Below are 25,300 nucleotides of genomic sequence, written 5' to 3'. Positions count from 1 at the left end.
TGAAAAATCAAACTTTTCCCACAGCTGATCTACTCAATGGAACAAAAAGTGGGAGGTCCATACCTCCATTTTAACCAAAAGACATCTCACAGTAAGAACTGCTTACTTCATCAAAATGCAATATATTCTTACCAACACGAGCACTTTCATGACAATAGCTACTTCTAGGGTGCCTGCAGTGGAGTGTGCCCGGTGCTAAGAGTCTTGTGTTCATTATCTCATTTCATTTTCCTACTAACTCTGCAAGTCAGAAACTGTATCTCTATCCTCATTTTCCATGAGGAACCAGAGGCTCAGAAAAGGTATGTAATATGACTAAGGGTTCAGAGCTGGTAAATGGCAGAGCAGGGATCAAAAAAGTAAGGTGAGACTCTCCAAAATACCTGCCCTTTCCACTCTGCCACACAACCGATTGCTTTCACACCCATGTATCATTTGTGGGATGAGTGTATAGGGCAGGAAATGGGACTTCTTACTACCTGGAGGTCTCCAAGACAAAAAGGTGCTGCATCACCACTAAGTAGCCTTGTCGGTAATGGATTACCGTGGCTTCCGTCTTCCGGGCCCAATGGGAGGCTTGGTCATGGGCTCAGGACACATCTCCTGCTGGAATCTTATTAGTGCTTCCCCTGCACAGGTAAGAGCTGTCGTATTGTGTTAAATTGACTGACACAAACAACCATGCTTTATCCAGAAACAGAAAACGCAATTTTCTTTGGCAGGATAGAGCACAGGAAGTGGTGGGGTTGAAATGTCACGCACAGATCAAAGGTTTGGCGGAGGAGAAGGGTTAAAGTCAATCCCCTACAGGGGGAAGAAAACAAAGGTCTACAGTAGTCTATAGCAATTATCCACCCAAAGTCACACTGTAGAATTGGGAGCCACTGCTACTTAAAACTCTTTAAAAAAAGGAAAGAAAGAACATTCCCCCGCCCCATAATGTTAATGTTTTATCTACATGAATCATTTGGAAAGATCATAGGTACACTGCTGAAAATAAAAGAGAGAACACCATCGACATATTCTCATCTCTAGTGGTAGGAAATGACCTTTTCATATAAGAATAAAGTAGAGAGAAGCCAAAACTGATCCCTCAACACAAACCACCACGAGCGCATTACTACTCTGACATGTATGCCAGAGGAAACTAGAACTGAAGTTAAAAATGAAGGGTTATCCATCACTCATATCCTCTGGTCAGTAACCTTCTCTTCAAGTGTAATGTCCACTCACATTGCTACGGTTTCACAAATCTCACATCACTGTATGACTTTTCTGGGATTATTTTGGGGTTTGTTTGTTTGTTTTTTCTGCAGCAAGGTTTTCCTATTACTTTCTACCTAAGATTATAAATCTTCCAGTTCCTACAACTGATGTTTTGTCCCAATCCCCATATTGTTTTTAATTCTGTGGCACTCTCCATTCAGACCAAGGGGAAATTGTTAACAGGAAACATAAAACAAAGACAGCAGAATACTGGCTTTTAGGGTCAAATACAAAGATATGGAATAAAACAGAAAGATTTAACAAACATAGTTCATCAAGGAACAGTCAAGAAAGTACGAAAGAACAAATGCTCTGTCTCTGAGAAGTGACCCTGCATTCTGTCTGCCTGGCCAAGTCCAGGGAAAGACCAGATGGTTTATGGAGACCCTGTTTCCTATTCAACTGAAGACAGAAGAAAGTATGTACATCATAGCAAAACAGATGAGAATTAGAGATCGGCCTTTCATTCATCGATTTGTTTGTTGGTTTGGTTGGTTTATGTAACACAAGATAGAAAATAGAAGTATTAAGTACAAACAGTGAGGAAATCATTTAAAAGCAAAGATATATGTGGCATGGTTTAGCCTTGATTAGACGTGGAAGCAGAAGGATTAGGGTAAGAAAATAAACTGCACAGAGTCAAATAGGTCCTCCTCCCTGATAACCTACATATAGTGTGATTTTAATAGTGATTTCCCACATCTAAAGCCTTTTCTTTGCTGGGTGTCCTCCGAAAAGTCACTTCTATTAAATATAGATTTGGTTTCTAAGTCACTTCCAGCTCATGTTCTCAATTCCTTTTTATCTTGAACAAGTCATACCACACCGTCTGAGTATTAACTGTCCCCAGGAGCCCATGTCCCTGACTTAATATGTTGTGAAATGAGAGAAAAGGACTATAAGGTGTCCTGACTTCTCAGAAAAATTAGTCTATAAAAATTGTAAGAGTTTTAATATGGATAAAAGAATTTTACCGTTTAAGTGGGATGAATCTTAGAGAATTTGAGTTTGCTTTTGGGAGGAAAATGCTACAAAGATGATACTGATGAGAAAAGAGCACAGCTGCATTGCCTTGAGCAAGTCGCTATATTCTCCTGGGGTCTCAATTTGCTCATGGAGGGGTAAGATGGAGGGGTTCCCAAAGTTAACAGAAGGAAAGAAATCATAAAGATCAGATCAGAAATAAATGAAAAAGAAATGAAGGACACAACAGCAAAGATCAATAAAACTAAAAGCTGGTTATTTCAGAAGATAAACAAAATTGATAAACCATTAGCCAGACTCATCAACAAAAAAAGGGAGGAGACTCAAATCAACAGAATTAGAAATGAAAAAGGAGAAGTAACAACTGACACCACAGAAATACAAAGGATCGTGAAAGATTACTACAAGCAACTCTATGCCAATAAAATGGACAAGCTGGAAGAAATGGACAAATTCAAAGAAAAGCACAACTTTCCGAGACTGAACCAGGAACAAACAGAAAATATACACAGACCAATCACAACCACTGAAATCGAAACCGTGATTAAAAATCTTCCAACAGACAAAAGCCCAGGATCAGATGGCTTCACAGGCGAATTCTATCAAACATTTAGAGAAGAGCTAACACCTATCCTTCTCAAACTCTTCCAAAATAGAGCAGAGGGAGGAACACTCCCAAACTCATTCTACAAGGCCACCATCACCTTGATACCAAAACCAGACAAAGATGTCACAAAGAAAGAAAACTACAGGCCAAAATCACTGATGAACACAGATGCAAAAATCCTCCACAAAATACTAGCAAACAGAATCCAACAGCACATTAAAAGGATCATACACCATAATCAAGTGGAGTTTATCCCAGGAATGCAAGGATTCTTCAATATATGCAAATCAATCAATGTGATACACCATATTAACAAACTGAAAGAGAAAAACCATATGATCATCTCAATAGATGCAGAAAAAGCTTTTGACAAAATTCTACACCCATTTATGCTTAAAAACTCTCCAGAAAGTAGGCATAGAGGGAACTTACCTCAACATAATAAAGGCCATATATGACAAACACACAGCCAACATCATTCTCAATGTGAAAAACCGAAACCATTTCCACTAAGATCAGGAACAAGACAAGCTTGCCCACTCTCACCACTATTTTTTTTTTTTTTTGCAGTACACGGTCTTCTCACTGTTGCGGGCTCTCCCGTTGCGTAGCACAGGCTCCAGACGCACAGGCTCAACGGCCATGGCTCATGGGCCCAGCCTCTCCGCGGCATGTGGGATCCTCCCAGACCAGGGCACGAACCCGCGTCCCCTGCATCGGCAGGTGGACTCTCAACCACTGCACCACCAGGGAAGCCCCTCTCACCACTCTTATTCAACATAGTTTTGGAAGTTTTAGCCACAGCAATCAGAGAAGAAAAGGAAATAAAAGGAATCCAAATCGGAAAAGAAGTAAAGCTGTCACTGTTTGCAGATGACATGATACTATACATAGAGAATCCTAAAGATGCTACCAGAAAACTACTAGAGCTAGTCAATGAATGTGGTAAAGTAGCAGGATACAAAATTAATGCACAGAAATCTCTTGCATTCCTATACACTAACGAAAAATATGTAAGAGGAATTAAGAAAACAGTCCCATTTACCACTGCAACAAAAAGAATAAAATACCTAGGAATAAACCTACCTAAAGAGACAAAAGACCTGTATGCAGAAAACTATAAGACCCTGATGAAAGAAATTAAAGATGATACAAACAGATGGAGAAATATACCATGTTCTTGGACTGGAAGAATCAACATTGTGAAAATGACTATACTACCCAAAGTGATCTGCAGATTCAGTGCAATCCCTATCAAACTACCAATGGCATTTTTCACAGAACTAGAGCAAAAAATTTCACAATTTGTATGGAAACACAAAAGACCTCAAAGCAATCTTGAGAAAGAAAAATGGAGCTGGAGGAATCAGGCTCCCTGGCTTCAGACTATACTACAAAGCTACAGTAATCAAGACAGTATGGTACTGGCACAAAAAACAGAAATATAGATCAATGAAAGAGGATAGAAAGCCCAGATATAAACCCATGCACATATGGCCACCTTATCTTTGATAAAGGAGGCAAGAATATACAATGGAGAAAAGACAGCCTCTTCAATAAGTGGTGCTGGGAAAACTGGACAACTACATGTAAAAGAATGAAATTAGAACACTTCCTAGCACCATACACAGAAATAAATTCAAAATGTATTAAAGACCTACATGTAGGTCTGGACCTATAGTCCAGACACTATAAAACTCTTAGAGGAAAACATAGGTAGAACACTCTATGACATAAACCACAGCAAGATCTTTTTTGACCCACCTCCTAGAGAAATGGAAATAAAAACAAAAATAAACAAACGGGACCTAATGAAACTTAAAAGCTTTTGCACAGCAAAGGAAACCATAAAAAAGATGAAAAAACAACCCTCAGCATGGGAGAAAATATTTGCAAATGAAGCAATTGACAAAGGATTAATCTCCAAAATATACAAGCAGCTTATGCAGCTTGATATCTAGAAAACAAACAACCCAATCCAAAAATGGGCAGAAGACCTAAACAGACCTTTCTCCAAAGAAGATATACAGATTGCCAATAAACACACGAAAGGATGCTCAACGTCACTAAACATTAGAGAAATGCAAATCAAAACTACCATGAGGTATCACCTCACACTGGTCAGAATGGCCATCATCAAAAAATCTACAAACAATAAATGCTGGAGAGGGTGTGGAGGAAAGCGAACCCTCTTGCACTGTTGGTAGGTATGTAAATTGATACAGCCACTATGGAGAACAGTATGGACATTCCTTAAAAAAACTAAAAACAGAACTATCATATGACCCAGCCATCCCACTACTGGGCATATACCCTGAGAAAACCATACTTCAGAAACAGTCATGTACCACAATGTTCATTGCAGCTCTATTTACAATAGCCAGGACATGGAAGCAACCTAAGTGTCCCTAGACAGATGAATGGATAAAGATGATGTGGCACATATATACAATGGCATATTACTCAGCCATAAAAAGAAACGAAATTGAGTTATTTTTAGTGAGGTGGATGGACCTAGAGATTGTCATACAGAGTGAAGTAAGTCAGAAAGAGGAAAACAAATACTGTATGCTAACACATATGTATGGAATCTAAAAAAAAAAAAAAAATGGTTCTGAAGAACCTAGCGGCAGGATGGGAATAAAGACGCAGACGTAGAGAATGGACTTGAGGACACGGGGAGGGGGAAGGGTAAGCTGGGACGAAGTGAGAGAGTGGTGGCATGGACATATATACATGACCAAATGTAAAATAGACAGCTAGTGGGAAGCAGCTGCATAGCACAGGGAGATAACTCAGTGCTTTGTGTCCACCTAGAGGGGTGGGATAGGGAGGGTGGGAGGGAGATGCAAGAGGGAGGGGATATGGAAATATATGTATACACATAGCTGATTCACTTTGTTATACAGCAGAAACTAACACACCATTGTAAAGCAATTATACTCCAATAAAGATGTTCTAAAAAAAAGTGATGGACGGGTTCTGCTGTGTGAGTACCCCTAAGTCTCTTTCTGGCTATAACATGTATGAATTGAATATAAGCTAAAATTAGAACTTAGAGTTCAAGCTTTTTCATTGTCTGATTAGGACATTTTAAAGAGCTGTTTTCTCTTTGGAATTGCTGTATGTGCCTGAGAGATAAATTTAAAATTCAGGAGAGAAAAACTGTCTCTTCCTTGCTTTCCCCCCAGCCCCAGTCCAGTTGTTGGATAATAAAAGCCAACAAGATAGGGAAGGTCCAAGGCAGACCCTTTTTCTGGCCTCTCTATTCAATGGACTCTCAGAATTATTCTGGTTTCTGAATAAGATGATTCCTTCTTTCACCTCCAACACTTATCTTTCTGGTCAACCATTAAAAGGGATGAAGCAAAAGCACTGCCCAGCAAGAAACTCCTGCAGCTGGCAGAAATGAAAAGCAAAGATCTTCCCTCACAGGTCAAACCTAACTGACACAACACAGATAATGCTGAGCTGCGAGAGAAAAGGCAGACTCACAAGCAGTTGAAACTACAGAGAAACTATTTTGAGTTCCTTTCACCAAAAATTGTAACATATTTGTGCTTTGTTATCAGAGCCTCCTGGAACTCGCTGGCTTTTCCTTATTAATAATATTATTACTGAAAGATTTGTTTTCAACTTGCTAATCAACTATTCCCTGATTAGCTGGAATATTCTTGCTCTTTTCAAAACCTGCTGTCATACTATAGTGCTCCATCTGAGCCCTGGAGGCAGCCTGAAACAAACAGCTTCTTTTTCTCACTGTGTTCCAGGAGAGTTGAAGAGCCCACCTGAATAGAGCTGGAGTTATGTGAAAAGTCTCCTGTTTCCTTGGAGCCCCAGGGCTGTTTCAGAGAGAAAGTGACCTAGGATCTGCCATTTGGCATACAGCGTGCTGCTGAAAGCATACAGGGCTTGCCCAGAACTGGCTTCCCCCTCACAGTCCGGCTCAAAATGGGAACAGAAATGCCTGTGTGGCCAACGGAAGCATCGGCTTTCGCACTGCAGGCTTCTTCAGCAGCTGGGGACAGTGATACTCAGAGAGCTTGCACAAAAGTAAAAAACTCTACACCCCTATCTCAAAGTTTCAGTGGAAGAGAGGCATACCGGTGGACAACAGTGAAGGAAAATGGTCGAGGGTATAGAACTGGGAAACTCGATCCTCAAAGCAGGAGATGTTTTCAATGAGGGAGACTGGAGTAGCCTAGAAATTCTTCGGAAATTCGGGAGAGTGGCCACCCTCCTTCCTGGTCCAAGAAATTGGGGGTTGATGGGAAGACCAACCTTCATGGCAGAACAATTTGGCAGAAACTATCCTGAGGAAGATGAAGATTATAAATTCTTGCTGAATAGCATTTTGATAAAAGGTTGGGGGTATAAGTTAATTGTTAACAAAGCAAGGAAACGTTTCTGAGTGCACAATGGAAAAAATCCAGAGGAGCTTTACTATTTGGAGGAACCATAGGTAAGAAATGGTGGAGTAATCAGGGAATTTGGGCTTTAGAGAGGATAGACAATTTGACAGGAATGGAAGGGCATGGCTTGTTGGAAGTGACTAGCTTAACTGGCCTTACTTTGGCCAATAAGCTAAACTTTCCAAAGTTCAAGAGAGAGAGAGTGGGAACTGCCATGCATTGGAAGTACATGCACTGGCAGGTGCAGCAAAGAGGTCTGTGGTTTACTTTTAGAGAAAATAAAACACTACTTGGGGTTGGAAGATGACCATGCACATAAACCCGTAAATAGTACATAAAACTAGAGTCCCTGTTTGTGCTGAGCCCTCCATGCCTGCTGCTGTGGAGCCTGGCACGTGGTTAGGAAATGGGGTCCATGAATTCTGTCAAGGGGTTATAAAGATCGAACATGCTGCTCTTCCTGAGGAATATAAAATCATATTACTAAATTCTAACCTTGATGGAATTCTGCATTCAATAAACTTTCAACATGCTTTAGTAGAATGAGTAACAACCTGGGAGTCAGAAGACTTGAATCCTGGTCCTAGCACCCCCTTCACCCTTGAAGGAGAAGATTCCCAAATTCAGTGCTGGCATTTCCTCCCCTCTCTGCTCCTCCACAAGTTGATTTCTGCTTCCACCCTTCTGACAAGTCTACTCAAGTGAAGGTCACCAGTGACTCCTTCCTGCCACGTTTGCCATCAATGGATATTTTTAGTCTTAACATGGGACCCTTTCCTCCTTTGGTTTCCCATGAACCAAGTTTACCTGTTTCTCCTCCACTGGAACCACTCTCCAGTACTAAATTCTGGTAATGCAGGACCCATCACTCAATCATCTCTGTACCTCAAGCAAGAGTGAAATCAGTGCTTAAAAAATAATTGAATAAGATTTTTTTTTAATCACTAAGCCCTGTTTTTTTTTTAATCTTTTCAAATTAAAAGTTTGGACTTCAAACTTTAAAATACATGATTTCATGATGATCTTAGAATGGCTTTATGGATTCAAGGATTCAAGGATTCAAGATCTGGGGGCTTCCCTGGTGGCGCAGTGGTTGAGAGTCCGCCTGCCGATGCAGGGGACACGGGTTCGTGCCCCGGTCCAGGAGGATCCCACATGCCGCCGAGTGGCTGGACCCGTGAGCCATGGCCGCTGAGCCTGTGCGTCCGGAGCCTGTGCTCCGCAACGGGAGAGGCCACAACAGTGAGAGGCCCGCATACAGCAAAAAAAAACAAAAAACAAAAAACAAGAATTCAATTCAGGAATCAAATTCAGGGAAAGATTCACTCAACAGAAGATTCTGGAATTTATTACATGAAAAGGATAAGTGAGAATATAGTCACCTCTCTGCTTTCAAGGTCCCAGAAACAAGGTGTCAGCATTTGTAGGTTACTGATACCAAAGCTTTGGATATGTAGCACCATCTGCTTAATAGATAGGTATTAATGCACAGATACATAATATACAGATAAACTAAATGTAGTGGCTTTCATGTCACCATTATCTCATTCTCTTTAGAATGTGATATAACTTACGATGTTGTATATTGTAATAAAATTCAACTTAAACTTGAGTAAACAGAACTAACTGTTCTTTTTAGCAGTATCTGCTTATGATGCGTAATGATAATTATACAGATCTGTTTATATAAATACATTAAAAATGGTTCTGCTGTTTCTATGTCAATTCATTTGTCATGACTTGGTACATAATTCCTTATACTCATGCTTTTTAGAGTATAAAAATAACACTTCCTAATTACAATAAAATTAGAATAAAGTCAGAAAAGTAGAAAGAAGATCTTGATCAAACAAAATTTCAATGTTCAATGGCATTAGATGATAACTTGGTGTATTTCCATTTTAGGATTTCTCTTAAAATTGTTATTTTTAGAGGGTATTTAAGCATATGGTTTATATATAATTTTTGAAAAGAATCTATTTATCATCTTCCCTGAAGAAATTAATATACAATCATAAAGGTATTTGGGAATAAACTGTCACTTCAAAAACGCATCTTACAAAAAATATGGTTTTTAAACACAAATCTTTAAATATCTTATTCACAGTTTACAGTGGTAAAGTACCTTTTAAATAAATAAAGCTAAATAAAGTACTCAGAAAATTAATGATATTTATCTCATCAAATCGATGTAAACACTACCTACATCTCTTCTCTCTCAACAGCTAAAGCACCAAGTACCGATGCCACCAAAATCTCAGCACCACACCCTCAGAGCAACACAGGGTGAGAGCAGATTTCAGGTGCTAAGTTATCCCAGGCCACTCTCCCTGACCCAGCTGTTCTCTAATACCTCTAGTGGATCCATCTCACAGTTCTAGCCCACAAGAAAAGAAATGGAAAGAAGACACAGAGCGTTTAACTTTTCACATTAGGCTGCTGCCCAAGGTTCTTTTAGACCTTGAGGCTGAGGCTGAGATCTCTCAAGGGCCCATGTGTCATTCACCTTTGTATCCAGTGACTGGCACTTCATATAGCACTTGGCCAAAGCTCTTTTAGTTGAATAAAGGCCATGGTCAAATGATCAATTAGGAAAACTATCAATTACAAATAGCAGAAAACACAAAAGTGGTGATTTAAACAAATAAATCGGTGTTTATTGTTTTTATATAGCAAGAAGTCCTGAGCAAGGCAGCTGTTGAAGTTTGTTCAATGGCCCAGCCATGTCAGGGTTGATGTCTCTAAAATTCTCTTAGCCTTCCCCTTATGGTCTCAAGATAGCTGTATTAGCTCCAGTCATGAACCCATGCTCAAGGCAAGAATGGGCCTTGAAAAGTCCCCAGCTGACTTCCAGTTAAATCTCATTATCAGTATCACCTGACCACCCCCAGTTGCAAGGAAGCCTGGGAAAGTGATTCTCTTTTCTGGAGCTGGGAAAAATATCTGGATTCTGTTAGCAAGGAAGAAGGAAGAAATGAATACTGGATGGGCAACTAGCATTGTCCGCCTCAACAAATATTCCTCCCCATTTTTTAAAAGTCTAAATATACATACATTGAAAACTGTAAGATAAACAATAAAAGAACATATATTTCACTGCAAGGTTCTTCAGGGATGATCACTCATTGACAGGTGCTTTCAATGACAGTGATTCGGTGAATTAGTGATAGTGAATAGTTCAAGGGAGAAGTCGATCAAGAAATGAGAATGTGTATGCCTTGAGTGGTGCACTTAACCCATTGTATGTCAGGATATCCTCTCTTTGGAAGGGAATCTAATATAGGATAGAACTTAAACAAGTTGGATTTGCCAAAGTTAGCTGAATTATAAATGTCTGTCTTTGTTCTTAATGTGGTTCAACATATTAAAAATAATTCAGCGGATTCATAGAGTGGGAATTGGAGGAGACCCTGTTCCGCCTCCTTTTCATTGTATCATGCAGCCTCTGTAGGAAATTTTCAGCAATGAGGAGCTTTCTCCTCTGAGGTGGCCTATTCAACTTTTGAATTCCTCCAATTATCAGAAAAGTCATTTTCCTAATTAGAACTGGGTTTATCTCTCAATATTATAAACCTATTTGTTCTAATACTGTTTTCTAGAGTGACCACAATTAGCTTGTCTCTCCTTGCACATGACAGCCATTTAAATAAATCAACAAGATACCTGTTCTCTTAGTCAAAGAATTCAGGGCCTAGGACTCTTCCTTAACTGGTGTAGCTTCCACAGCCCCCCTCCTCCGCCCCTTCTTCAACCTAGCTGCTCTTCTCTGGGCACTCTGTCCTAGTATTCAGCCCCTGCTATGAGACAATACTTTGGATGGGCTCTGACCACACCAGAGTAGGAATCTACAACAAACCTTAGTGTCAAGACATGCATTAAAAGTTTTGCAGAGAAATTCTGCCCTTTTGATTTTGGTCCATAGCTCTGGGCCTAAGAAGAATTATTTCATATCCTCACTGACCAAACACACATGTTCTCTCTCCTAATATATCTGCCAGGCAAGCCCTTCAAAATTGCATCCAAGTCATTAGAAAAAGAAAAAAAAAAGTTCAACAAGATTGGGATAACATGCAATGAGAACTTTCCCTTCAAGTTATCAAGTTATTATTTGGGTCAATCTGTTGTTAAAATGTTAATGTACTTTGAAAGATAACTCTACATTTTTCTATTTTATGTCAAGTTTCCACAGTTCTCCTTTCCATATCTCCACTACGTAACTTAGAGCCATAAGTCATTTATTTGCCATGTTCTCCACCACATTCTAAACAGTACAGTACAGATGTCTGACACTCCCTTAAAAATCAGGTGAGGCTTCCCTGGTGGCGCAGTGGTTGAGAGTCCACCTGCCGATACAGGGGACACGGGTTCATGCCCCGGTCCGGGAAGATGCCACATGCCGTGGAGCGGCTGGGCCCGTGAGCCATGGCCACTGAGCCTGCGTGTCCGGAGCCTGTGCTCCACAACGGGAGAGGCCTGCGTACCGCAAAAAAAAAAAAAAAAAAATCAGGTGGAAAAATGAAGCAGGGGAGTTAACATTTATGTACAGTTACTAAATAACAAACATGGTACTACACTTTGAGGTTTTATAATGTCCCCCGTTTTTTTAGAGATTATAAAACAAAGTTCACTGTTGTTAAAAACCAAAAAAAAACAAACTTCCTTAAGATCTCTGTTTCTTTTTCTGATACCAAACACATGTCATTTTTCCACACCAATTCTCCAACACCAGCTAGGTGTCCAACAATCAATTCAATTCCGACACAAACTACCAGAGTTAGTGCAGACCCCACAGGTTAAGGGCTTAGTCCTACAAGACTCCCCCTACTTCAGATGCCACCTATAAATGGGGTACTTAGGCTACCCACACTTCTGCCCGGCCAATGACAAATTCAGGGGTCCCCATTACCTCCTTGTCAAGTTTGATAATTCCCTAAAAGGACTCACAGAACTCGGGAAAATGCTATACTTAAAGGACACCACTCAGGGACAGCCAAATGGAAGAGATGCGTAGGACAAGGTATGGTGAGAGGGGAAAGGTGTTGCAGAACTTCCATGCCCTCTGCAGCTTGCCACCTTCTTAGTACATCAATGTGTCACCAGCCTAGAAGCTCCCTGAACCCCATTGCTTAGGGGTTTTTGTGGAGGTTTCATTACCTCTTGTAAAACTGATCAACTAAATGACTGGCCATTGGTAACTGAACCCAATCTCTAGCCCCTTTCCCTCCCAGGAAGTTGAGGGATTGGGGATGAAAGTTTTAATCCTGTAATGACTATCTAGGGCTTTCCCTCTCCCACAGGTCATCTCAGTAGCATACAAAAGACAGGAAATTCCAAGGGTTTTAGTAGCTCTGCCTTAGGAACAGTGTGCAAAGACCACACATTTATTTATTTTTTATTACACCACAAGATCACATTGTTAGTAATGGTGTAGCCGTATTTCAAACTCAGGTCTGCCCATCACTGAATTCCATATCCTTCTCTTATAACAAACTTCCTTCTGATGAATCAAATCTTTTAAAAGTTTGAATGAAAGGCTATATTAGTACGAGATATTTTGAGACGTGCACTGAGTAGAAATATCCTGTGTCAAAGTCACATCATCTGAAAACTGGTAATTAAGAAAAAGAGGCTTGAGAAATTTGTTTTCCTTATTCTGAATAATCATGCTCAGCGCTTTCATTGTCGTATTTACCCTTCAAAGGCTAAAGCATGTCAAATAGGTAAGGCCTTTGTTCTCCATCAACTGTTTGTTACTAACTGTAGGTTAAGGATCCAGCTAATATTTCACAGCAACTTTCACATTTGTCATTCACCCAGAGATCCACCCATAGACAGTCAAATATTGGGGATTTAAATATTTGCTTTCCAAACACTCATGTAAAAGCAAGAAGAATTCGGTTTATCACACTCAAAAATGTAAAACACTGAATGAATAATGTGAGAAAATAGATGATTACAGTTTGAGTTACTCGCACACCACAAACTGCAGTGTGCTCCTTGCGGGGGTCTGTTCCTGTCAGCTGCAAAAGTGTATGGAAGACATTCTTGGGATGGGAATTGGGGACATTCTGTGGTACTCTACTGCCTTTTTAAAGAGTTTGGTAAAATGACTAACATAGTATTCAGTTTAGTAAAAAAAAAAAAAAAAGGGTTGTAAATTTCCATTCCAACTTTTTCATCAACAATGTAATTTACACCATTTATTGAGTTCCTTTGATGCCAATTATTAATAATGTCAGGCACTTTATACAGATCTGTAACTCTTGTGACCAACTTCACAAGATAGGTATCATATCCCCATTTTACAAGTACCAAAACTAAAACTCAAAGATTGAGAGGCAAACAATGCAGAACCTGCGTCTTTTTCCTGCATCTTGCTCTTCTAAACTCTCAACGCTCATCTCCTTAAGAAATCTTTCTGGATCAATTCAAATATATTTTCTTGAAAAGGAAAAGAGAGGATAGGAAGGAGGGAGGGCAAGGAAAGACAGGGAAGGGAAAGGAAGGGGAAGGGAAAGAACAGAAAGGGATGGGAACAGAGGGCAGGGCAAAACAACTAGTGTAAACCAGAACACCTAGGGAAACAATAGTTCAGTTACTGTCTGTTCCTCACTATAGAAGAAAGGTCATATTGACATTGTGTCTCCACTGAAAATGTGTTTCCAAATATCTTGGTCATTTGGCCACCATATTTACTGAACACCTCTCTGTATTCAGAATGTTATAGTAGGTGGAGAACTCTATAAGCAATCAAAGATAAGTTGCCACCTTTATGGAACTCACAGTACAGCTGGTCAAGGGTATAAATGCCTGGAATAGCAGGAGGACAGAAGTCTTTAGCCCCAGCTATGAAGCCAAAAGGTAGAAGTGCATGAGATGGTCAGACTCCTCCATAAGTCAGTCTTCTTCTCTAAACAATCTGTGTTTGTGAAGAGAACAAACAGACAGAATGTGACTCTGCCAACAATAAATATTGACGGTTCTTTATTCCACATGGTGCATGTTTTCTACACACGGACCCTAGTAGACTCTACTTTAAGGCCATTATTAAAGATGAGAGGCTCTTCCTGTGGCCTCTTAGCAAGCAGTTGATCTTGGTCCTAAAAACTTTATCCTAACAGGACATACACTTCAAACCCTGAAACCCTTGGTGATAATGAAACACTCTAGACCCAATCAATCCTCTGCAAATAGATATATGTCAAGATCCTGTGCCAAACAGAGGGACAGTGTTTACTTCCGTTTCCACAGCAGTGTAGCAGGTACCTGGCAAAAATGATAAGGAGAATGAAATCACACTCTAGCACCATAAATGATTTCTTGATATTCAGTTTCCTGAGGCTTCCATGTCTATTTCTTAAACCAAGGTGACAGACAGGATGCAGACACTCGAATGACAAACGGCTGAACTAATAAAACTTGGCATGAGTCCCTCTTCAGAATCTGGCCAGGTTTATGTTGATACTTAAAACCCAATCCCAGAGCAGTTGTATAAACCCAGAGAAAGACATCTTTTATTCAGGTCCCTTTCTGACTGATGCGAAAAATTTTAGTCATTTTGAGATAGTGCTTTGAAAACTACATCGACTGTGGCCTTCCCAAATTCATAAGTTGAAATCCTAACCCCCAAGGTGATAGTATAGGAGGTGGGGTCTTTGGGAAGTGATTAGGTCATAAGGGGTGATGTCCTCATGAATGGGATTAGTGCTCTTATAAAAGAGGCCCAGAGAGATCCTGTGCCCCTTCCACCATGTAAGGGTATAAGGAGAAGTTGGGATCTGCAATCCAGAATTGGGTCCGCACCAGAAACCGACCATGCTGGCATCCTGATCTTGGACTTCCAGCCTCCAGAACTGTAAGTAATAACTTTCTGTTGTTTATAAACCATCTGGTCTACGGTATTTTGTTACAGTAGCCTGAACAGACTAAGACAATGTCCTAGCACAAATCTTGAGGAGGGCAAGCAACCCCCTATGCTTCCTGGTATCTCCCAGAAATTGTCTAGTATACAATGCTTATTGATTGGTGCTACATACCAACATTCCCTTAGAGAAGGCATCGGATAAAGAATGACACAATGTGAACTTTGTGTTCACATATATCCATAAAACTCCATTAAAAAAAAAATCTCTTCCGTATGGGCACCTGTGGGTCCATTATAGTTTCAAAAAAGGAGAGATTTCTGTTTCCTAATACTTTGTGCTAAATTCCTGTTGGTCCGTCTGTACTTAAATAATCTGGAATTCATTCATCCTAAGACTTACCTGGCTGGCTCTCTGAGCACTTTTTTTCCATCCAACAAACATTTGCTGATCAGCTACTATATTATAGGTCTTGTGTCCAGTGCTACGACAGACAGATGAACAGGACTCATCCCTACCCCACCATTAGGTTGCTCACAATCTAAAGGGGCTGTCTGACCAAGAGGCAATTACAGCACAGTGTGGAGACGCTAAAATACACAGTGATATGGAGGAGATCGTGGGGGGTGGAGGGAGGTGCCAGCAGACTAGCCTTAAGGGGGTAATAGAAGCCTTTCTTGAGGTAAATCCAGAACTGAGCCTGGTCAGGGACTAGGGCACCCTTTTGAGTAGTGGGTCCTGAATCAACATGATTGACTGACTGATTCTACTTCTAAGAAGTGACAATTAAGTAAAATATACTTTCTTGTATTTTTAACTTGTAAAATGATTTATACTGTGACTTTAAAGGAGCCTTGAATTTATTGCTGTTTGACCTTGGTTAAGTACAGTAACTTAGTCTCTCTAAATTTCAACTTCCTCATCTGTGATATAGGGTTATAATGTCTGCCTCACAAGGCTGTTTGGAGCATCACATGGACACAGAAAGCCAATGACCTATATCAACTGCCACTAGCCAGCGGGGTGAGGGAACAGAGACTTCCCTTTTTCCGTCAAGGGCAGACTAAGGAATTAGGAACTGAAACAGACGCAATGAAATCTGATATCACCTACAACAGAGCTAAGTGGCTGGGGAAAGCATAACAAGGCAGTAACCATGCCTAAAAGTAACCAGAGGAATAACTGAGCAAGTGTCTGCTAAAATAGAATCCGTGCTTTTTCAAGAGGTCTAAGTCTCAGTTTGGGGGTGATATAAACCAAATCCACTTGAGTGGATACACAAGGTCAACATGGTAATCAACTTGAAAAGCCTGCAGTGGATACTTCTAATTCAAGAACAGTAAACAAAGGTTTTGTACATAAGATGGGTTTAACGTGCCACTTTATTAAGCAAAGGAAAATGACTTTTCTAAAAGGAACTGAAATTCAGCTCCTGTTTGGAGACTGTGGCTATGCTCCAGTAAGAAGGGAAGAGTTAATCCCCAACCGTGCCCACATGTGCAGTGGCAGCAGAAATTGGAGGAAAGAGTCCTGAACTAGCCTTGAGTACTATTCCTGTCTCCATGCTCTCCAACTGTGGGCTCCCTGCCAGTAACTGCTTTTGTGAAGCCACCAGGAGCTGCTGACTAGCTGAATTTCCTTGTTCATCCAAAAGCTATATTTAGAGTGACAACCCCTTGAGATTCAGGGGACCCTGAAACAGGGCAAGGGATATGGTCCTGCTCTGACCAACAGTCACCTTGTAGGACGGCTCTCTTGACCCAGGCCAAGAGAGTAAACTCAGTGTGGAGGGCAAGGGGAGGGGGGAAGGGGAAAGAAAGAGAAAGAGGGACCCCATGGAGAACCAACACTATGCCAGTCCTAGAGCTTGGCGCTCTCACTCACTGACCTCATTTCAGCCTAACAATTATGCAAAGCAGCCATTATTAATGTCTCATGTTCTAAAATGATGGGCAACCAGGCTAAAGTCAAAATTGAGTAGACATTCAAACCGAGGGCTCCGAAGTCTCCTCCCTGTCTTTCCATTGCTATGGTCCACCGCCTCTGTAGAGCACCCTCTGGTGGCCAGGGGCATGCCTCGCCTGAAGGTTTTCCCTAGATCCTTCTGCCTACAGACCCTGAAAAGCCCTGTCCCAGCTTCCTGGTTAAAAGAGACAGGAGTCCGCCTCGGTTTGAAAGGGACCCTGAGGCAGTTGGAGAATTTCTGGGCCTGGTTCAGTGGCTCTAAGTACTACAGTGTGCTTGACAAGAATTTTCAGGGCAAATCCTTCTTTGGGGATATTAATCCTTTTAAGAGAGAGGTATCTATTTAGATAAATGTAAGTCTCAGTTTGTCCTTTTCTCATAGTCCTCCTGTCTGTAAAACAGAATTAGTGAGTAATGTCCATCATATAGTAATACAGGCTGGTGGAAAGTGTTTCAGAAAAAAAATAAAACTATTAACTCTTTTAAAAGGAAGAGAAACATAGAACCATACAGTTTCCATAGATATTAACTCCTTGGTTCTCAAGGAATTGGAGATACAAATATTATCTCCATTTTAGAGAAGCACAAGAGGTTCAGTGACTCGCTTAAGATAAAATGGTTAATATTCTGACCTCAAAAGGCATGTCTTTCTCACTAAAATACCCACTTTCTAATTATCTTAGATAACAAACTCCTACCAGATATAAGAAAAGGGGAGAGGTGATATTAAATTAAGCCACTGTCTCGTCCTGAATAAGACTTGAGTAGTAAAAAGCAAAATGCTGTATCTGCTATGGAGGAAACAGAAACAATCATCTTATCCCAATGGACAGGAAGTGGGGTTGTAGGGAGGGGAATGGTGATACACAGGAAAGGCTTTATGACACAGGTAGCAATTGAACTGAGTTTTGTGTGAGAGATGTCAAGAGTTTAAATCAGGAATCAGGCAGAGGAGCAAAGAATGGCAGGTTGAGGGAAAACTGAGGAATCTAATATCACTGGACTATACGTTGGTTGCATGAGAGGAAAGACTGGAAGACAGTGCTGGAAAGGTTGATATGGATGATCTGAAATGGCCAAGCTAGATAAAAGCAAGAGGCATTTATTCTGCCAATGATGTGGAACCACGGAAGGTTCTGAGCAAGGGATAAAATGATCTGACCTATCCTAGCCTGGTTTACTGTGAAGCACTGATTGAAATGGGGAGAGATTAGAAAATGTTTAGGAGACTTCTGACTCAATACAGATTAAGACCAAGAGGGGGCCCTGCCAGGGTTGCAACACTGGGAACGTAAAGGTAGCGTGAAATGCTAGGAAAACGGCAGAAATAGAACATTGACAGAACCCATGAACTGACTAGATATTGTACAAAGGTTAGTTGGGGGTTGAAATCTAGAGCTCTCATGAGGGTTTGAATCCAGCTGACTTAAAGGATAATGACAGAAGTAATGAAGACAAAAAGAAAAAAAAACAGGAGGAGGCACTGGTGTGGAAGGGAACAGGGTAAGTCTTGCACACGCTGAGGGAAAGTTCTGATGGATCATTCAGATTGAGGAGTTCAGCAAACTACTGGTGACGTGAAGTAGATCTGGAACACGGGAAGGAAATCAAAGCACGTGGGAGACAGAAGTGAACAGAACAGCTGACGGGGGGGAGACAGGGTCAAGTGCAGAAACCCAATAGACCCTCAGAGAAAACACGATGAAAGAGACCACGCAGTAACAGGAAGAGGGGCAGGAGAAGAACGGGAAGAATACAATGCCACAGGATAAAGGGGGTGAGAAGGAACAAGAAGTAGATGATGGCCAATCGTACCAAACCCAACAAAGACACAAAGGAGGATGTGGGTTAGGACTTCACTATTAGCTAAGCTTGTGGTGGTCTCTGAGAGCAATCTGAACAGAGCTGTGTGGGCTTGCACCAGATTGAAAGAGGCTGCAGAGAGAGAGAGAGAGAGAGAGAGAGAGAGAGAGAGCGAGAGCGAGAGCGAGAGCAGGAAGTGGAGGCACGGAAAGTATAGTCTACAACTTTGAGGAAGCAGACAGCCTGAGGCTCAGCCAACCACCTGGTTCTAAAGTACCTTTCCAACTTTATCCACCATTGTGCTCCAAGGAATAATTTTCTTCAGAGAGCCTTGTCAGTTGTCTATCACCTGACTACACCAGAGTCATAGTACAGATCCTGTTTTCTTTCCTCTTCACACCATCGACCTCTCTGCCCTCTAAGTCTTCCACATCTTTCGAGACTCAGAATATGTCCAAACGCCTCCATGAACCATTCTACATTTATTTTACCTTGACTGATTTCTCAGGCCTCAGAACTGGTCAAGGAACTAGAATAACAGAAACTTTGCAACTGCAAGTCACTGTAAAGAACTTTATCTTGTTATTTAAATACCTTATGTACAAAGCCTGGGGGAGACAAGTCTCCTTACAGAACACAAAGTCAAATCTATCAGGCTTTACCCTGTAAAAGTTCAGGCTCTGACAATGGAGCTGGGCAACAGATGAAGGGGGCTTGAAAGAGAGAATGAAACAAAGGTGATGCCATCAAAAGTTGATGGAATAGGAAATTAGAGCTGTAATTAGTTATAAAAGTAGTCAGCAGAAAAGATAAACACAGTAATACAATTATGAATTTGGAAAAGAAGAAAGGAGGAGGTGTGCTAAATCCTATACTATGGGGAGGAATAAATAATATATGATGTTTATCAATAGTTTATACATAGAGTCTGCTCTGTTATTTTAGTGTTTGTCTTGCTTTTACCATGCACGTGCATTACTTTGATAATAAAATAGAAATAAAATAATTTTGTATATTTGTTACATTTTAATGTATCCTGCCTTTCCCCTAGACTGTAAGCTCTTCCATGGAAGGGATTTGGTCTTTCATATTCTTCACAATGCTATTGTGCCAGATGGTACAGGAAACAGAAGCCCGCTTGGATATACCACACTCTGTGAACAGCTGCACGTATCTGGTATCACTGTCTGTGGGCCCTTGACTGCAATGGTCAGGCTGGACCAGCCATTCCCCCAAACAGCCAACTATCATAAAACCCAAAGGAGTTTTGTGGGATTTATTTCTTGTTCATGACAGTTAGCTTAAACATAGCTAATATATAACAAAATTCAATTTCCATACAGTGAGATTCTGGTATCAACTTCCAACTCCTTCTTAGTAAGAAGTTGTTGAACCCTTAGCCCACTGTACCTGAGAAGGATATGTGGCTGATCCAGTTTGGATGCCTGATGGTCTTTTCCACTCCCTCTCTTCTCATCGCATCACAGGGCACATTAGGACATTGCTTCATTGTATCAGAGTTCAGATGTGTAACTGTGAAACTATGTCTCTGTCTGCAAGTGATCAAAGTTCAGGTTTTAAATCAACAACTCAAGTCAATAATACCACTAAGGAGACTACTCTCCATCAATACCATTTGCAAGATGCCTTTCTGTCTCATCCCCCTCTAAGCATTCTCTACCAGGCTACCTTGTATTCTTTGGGCCACAGAGGTTGCTGGGGGCAGGGTGGTCTTCATGTGCTAGCTCTTTAGTGGGAACTAGAGCTTCCTGGTTGTATCAGGACTGGAAGTTGGCCTCCCATTGAGCTGAAGTGTAGCATCCTTATGTTTCCTTTTTCATGCCTATCCACCCACAGCTCCCTGGGGCTTTTCTGTTTGCTAATTCATGCCCAGTGCCATGCAAGTTCCACTTGACACATCACAGATATTCAGGTATTTGTTCCATGTACATTAACTTGACACAAATAAAGTACCAAGGTATAGGAAACTACCAGCAACAACCCCCCTCCACATACACACTATTAAGTTGTTATAGATTGGTCTGGATTCTGTGTCCTGGAAACAAGGAAGGCTTTCCAAGATTGAAAAGAGGTTTTTTTAAAGAAAACAAAAAGAAAAGCACCTCTACGCTATAGCAAAAAAAGAAAAGGAATTTTAACATGTGTTGAATTTAAAACACCACATATGCCGTATGTTACAGAGTGAAAGGTCACTGGCTGCTTGTTTGCGTTGTTCATTACTACTTTTGTTTGTTTTATTTTGATAATCTTGGGTCTGCATTTCAACTCCTAAAACCGGTGGCAGAGGCAAGTAAGCACCCAGTCAAGGTAAGGCTTTAATATCAGACTGGTAGCAGGAGAGGCAGGAGGGTGACAAAAGGCAAGACAAGTCAGTGTAACAGCGCTATCTGCACAGGCGGCTGACGTGTGGACCGCTGACCTTTAATCCAGAAAGAGGCTCACTAAGGATGGAAAATAGATCAGTTTGGTAGGAAGGTTTCAGACAGTTGTGCTGATGGAAGAAGAAAGGCTGGCATAATTAGGTTGCTCCTGACCAGAAAAACATGGCCTCCAAGAAAAGGGAGCAAAACAATCAGGTCTCCAAAGAACTTTCTGCCACAGGGCTGGGCAGTGGGATGGCAGGTGTCAGGAGAGGACTCACAGACAACAATGTAAGAGGTGGTTTCAGTCACAGGGTTTAGTAAAGGACACAGATCTAGTAACATATGGTAATTTTTGTCTTAACTTAGTATAGTTTACCTTTCTGTCCCAAGATGAATTATAGCATCAGCAATAAAAACAACAGTTTGAATATTAAAAAAAATTGACACTCCACAAATAACTGCATACCAGGCCCTGTGCAAGGAACTTAACTTCATTATCTCTTTTAATTCTCAGAGCAATACTGAAAGTAAATGAACATCATCCCCACTTTATAGACAGAAACACTAAGGTTTAAGCAACTTAAAGAACATCCCCGCTCCCCAAAAGAACTCAAACAGAAACCCTTCATATTACAAAGCCACTTTGTAATACTTAAAATACTTTTTAATTAAAAGAAAAGTAGACTATAGCATAAAATAAATTTGAATTTGCCTCCTGGCTCTACTGCTTACTGGGTAACTGACCTTGGGCAAGTCCATTCCTATGGCCTCACTACCTTATTCTGTAAAATGGAGCTATCAGAAGGGATTCAATGAGGTTAAATTGACATAATTTATCTGAAACACTTTGCAAATTAACTGGTCATAGTATTCAATAAAACACTAGACAAATATGTCTTTTTTTTCCTTAAGCAATCTCAAGAAGTATAAATTATATTTTAGCATTCTGATTTTCAATTATTTCAGTGGTAATATTTATGTGTACACCCACATATCCTAGGTGTATGAAACCAGGATAGCATCTCAAAACCAAAGGGGAGTGGATTCTAGAAAACTTAGCTACCAATGAGATGCCCAGAATGCAGAGACACAAGACTCATCAGTGAGATGCTTTTAAAGAAGAAAAATGCAAAGCCACAAGGAATCGGTCAAGGGGAAAATGAGGAACAAAGGAACAAGTACTTGGCACATTTTTGAAGAAAATTAGGAATTCAAATCCATCTGCTCAATTTACGACAAAGTTTAAAAAAAAAATTCAACAGAAGGCCAGGTCCGCTCTAATAGCTGGATAAGAATGAAATACAAACTGGAAATACCATTTGGCAACATAATGCAGGCTGGGGTAATACCAGAAGAGGCAACGTGTGCCCCCAAATGAGGGAAACCTGGGACAAACCCCAGGGAAATGATGGAGAAGGAGGCACGATGAAAAACGGGAATGGGATTTGCCATTTCCTTCTGAATACCGGACCCTGCTTTTGTAAAATGTTGAATGAGGTCTGGACTCAACTACATTCTGCCCTTTGATTTCCATATGCCCACTCACATGTCTGTTGCTTTTAACTGCCAAGAACATAAGCCATCAATTACCCAGGAGAAAAGTCAAAGAAGGATCATTTTTCTCCTGTATCTCCCAGCTTGGAGTGTGCAGAAAGGAACTGATGGCTACAATTCACTTTTATTTCTGTCTGATAGAGGAGAATAATGGTTCTCTTCTCAATTCCTCCTAGTTCCTTTCTAATTAGTAAAGAAAGAGAGGTATACCAGTTCTAACAGTGTAGAAAGAAAAAATGTCCCCCCAAGTTAAGAGATGCCTCATTCCTCTATGTTGTGATGATTTACAGTTTTTAAAAAATAACTGACAGAATAGTGTTTAGAGCAGTTTTAGGTTTATGTAAAATCTGAGCAGAAAGTACAGATAGTTCTCCTATCCACCCCACCCAGCTTCCCCTATTATTACCTTGCATTAGTGCAACACATCTGTTACACCTGATGAAACAACATACTATTATTAAATGAAGTCCATAGCTTACATTAGTTCACTCTTTGTGTTTGTACAGTTGTCTGGGTTTTGACAAATGCATACTACCACGAATCCACCACTGCAGTATCATACAGAATAATTTCAATGCCCTAAAGATCCTCTGTGCTCCACATATTTTACCTTCCTGCCCTCCCCGCCCAACCCTTGATTTATTTATTTATTTTTTTTTACTACCGCTATAGATTTGCCTTTTCCATAATGTCATGTAGTTGGAACTATACAGTATAATTAGACTGGCTCCCCGCACTTAGCAATAGGCATTTAATGTTCCTCCATGTCTGTTCATGGCTAGTTGTTGGGTTTTTTTTTTTAGCACTTTTCATCTATGTAACAGAGTTAAGTATGTCATATACATCTTGGAGTTGAAAAGTCAGCAAAATTACCTCTGACATTTAGGCTGGAACAAGTCTAACCCATAGAGACCTCTCAATATGTTCCACACTTTCCCTCAGTTTCTATTTTATGGGGTAATAATTTCTCACCAGAAAAAAAAACCTTCGTCATATCACCCTAAACTTCAGGAATCCATTTGGATATCCATGAGATAGAATTGTTCTTTTTCTCATTCAACAAACATCTACTGAGTACTAATTGTGTGCCAGACTTTGTGCGAGTAGGCGCCAGGGGCTTCAAAATGAGTAAGACCCAGTCCTTAACCTTAGAAGCCTAAATGTCGTTTTGGTCCTCCTAATACTTTTTGCATTCTTCCAATGTTAAGCATCTTTTTGCCTTGTCAATCCCCTTCCCGAAAAACTGCAATCGTTCCTAGCTGCCAAATGTATCAAGTCAAAATCTCATGCCAAGCATTCCAGGTTCTACTGTATTAACTTACCTAAATCAACTTACCCAATCATCATCCATTATTTCCCAAAGAGTGCTTACAACTGTCACACATTCATGTGATGAGGACCTCTTTTTTAAAGGGAGGTTTCATAAGCCAAGATCCTGCTATCAGGCCACCCATCTGCTAAGACATGCAGGTTCCCATCTGGTGCTCACCATCTTCTTCCTGTTCCAGCTCTGAGCTCTTGGGTCACATCTGCACCACTGCAAGCCACACCCCAGGGCCTGACTTCCTGGAAAGCAGGATACCCCGAAAACAAAATCTCCAAAACTGTTTGGAGGTATATCTGCGCCTCACAGAATTCAATTACGAAACCTGAAATCTGAGCATTGCCTATTCTACATTTCTGCATATAGGTTATAGCAAAACTGCTAAGCATATTACAAAATTCTATTCTACTATACAGGTCGAAAATTCTAGTTTTGTCTCTGTTCTGGTTAATTAAGCAGAGACCTTACCAAATCATGGTCAGTTTGAATATCTCTAGTCACCCTTCAACAATATGATATAGTTTCTCCTGGAACTACAGATCTGCATGACTTGGCTGGGGAGGAGTGGGTGGATATATTTAGAAACACTCAGTAATTAAAATCACTTTCTACTTACCTTCTGCAAACACATCTTAATGATAGAGTTCCCTTCAATTCCATTAAAGCACAGTTTTAATGAGATCTGTTATCTCAGCTTCTTTTAAGGAGACATGTTCCCAGTAATTCTATTTTAAGGGGGTTACCTTTTCTTTCTAGTGCTTGCTGAGAACACACACACACACACACACACACACACACACACACACACAGTTTGCTGTGATCTCTCCAAAAAGAAATGAAGGAATAGCAAAAGAAAGAGAGCAGAGGTGGGTAAGAAAGAGCACCCAAGAGAAGCTGTTAGCTCTTTTCAAGTCCTCAGGAAAACAGAGCATAAACAAATATACCTTTTTAGCTGTGGAATAAAAATTCATGATTCACTTTCAAGTATGGCTCCTTGGATTCTGCTTTGTGGTCAGCGTCGCACTGTCTTACTGACTCCCCTTTCCAAGGCGTGCGGAGGTCACTCCTCCAGACTTTTTCTTGAAATGGTCTTGGCTCAATAGGAAAGACTGATTTATGCAAAGTTGCTCGCTTACCTT

At 40.6% G+C, this 25,300-nt stretch overlaps 1 protein-coding gene across 1 annotated transcript in view; it reads right to left on the bottom strand.

Annotated features, from left to right (window-relative positions):
* Positions 1-9: 9 nt before the first annotated feature.
* The window catches only part of ELAVL2 (ELAV like RNA binding protein 2), a 250,598-nt gene continuing 225,307 nt past the window's right edge, over positions 10-25,300 (bottom strand). The window contains exon 12 of the mRNA XM_089913122.1: positions 10-25,300. The gene's annotated coding sequence lies outside the window, so the exon portion shown is untranslated.

Source organism: Delphinapterus leucas, chromosome 6, assembly GCF_059928025.1.
Source record: "Delphinapterus leucas isolate spDelLeu-1000000601 "Yukka" chromosome 6, BTC_Dleu_Yukka2, whole genome shotgun sequence".
Taxonomy (NCBI): domain Eukaryota; kingdom Metazoa; phylum Chordata; class Mammalia; order Artiodactyla; family Monodontidae; genus Delphinapterus; species Delphinapterus leucas.
The sequence above is the reverse complement of the archived record's forward strand: the minus strand, read 5'-3'. Positions and strand labels throughout refer to the sequence as shown.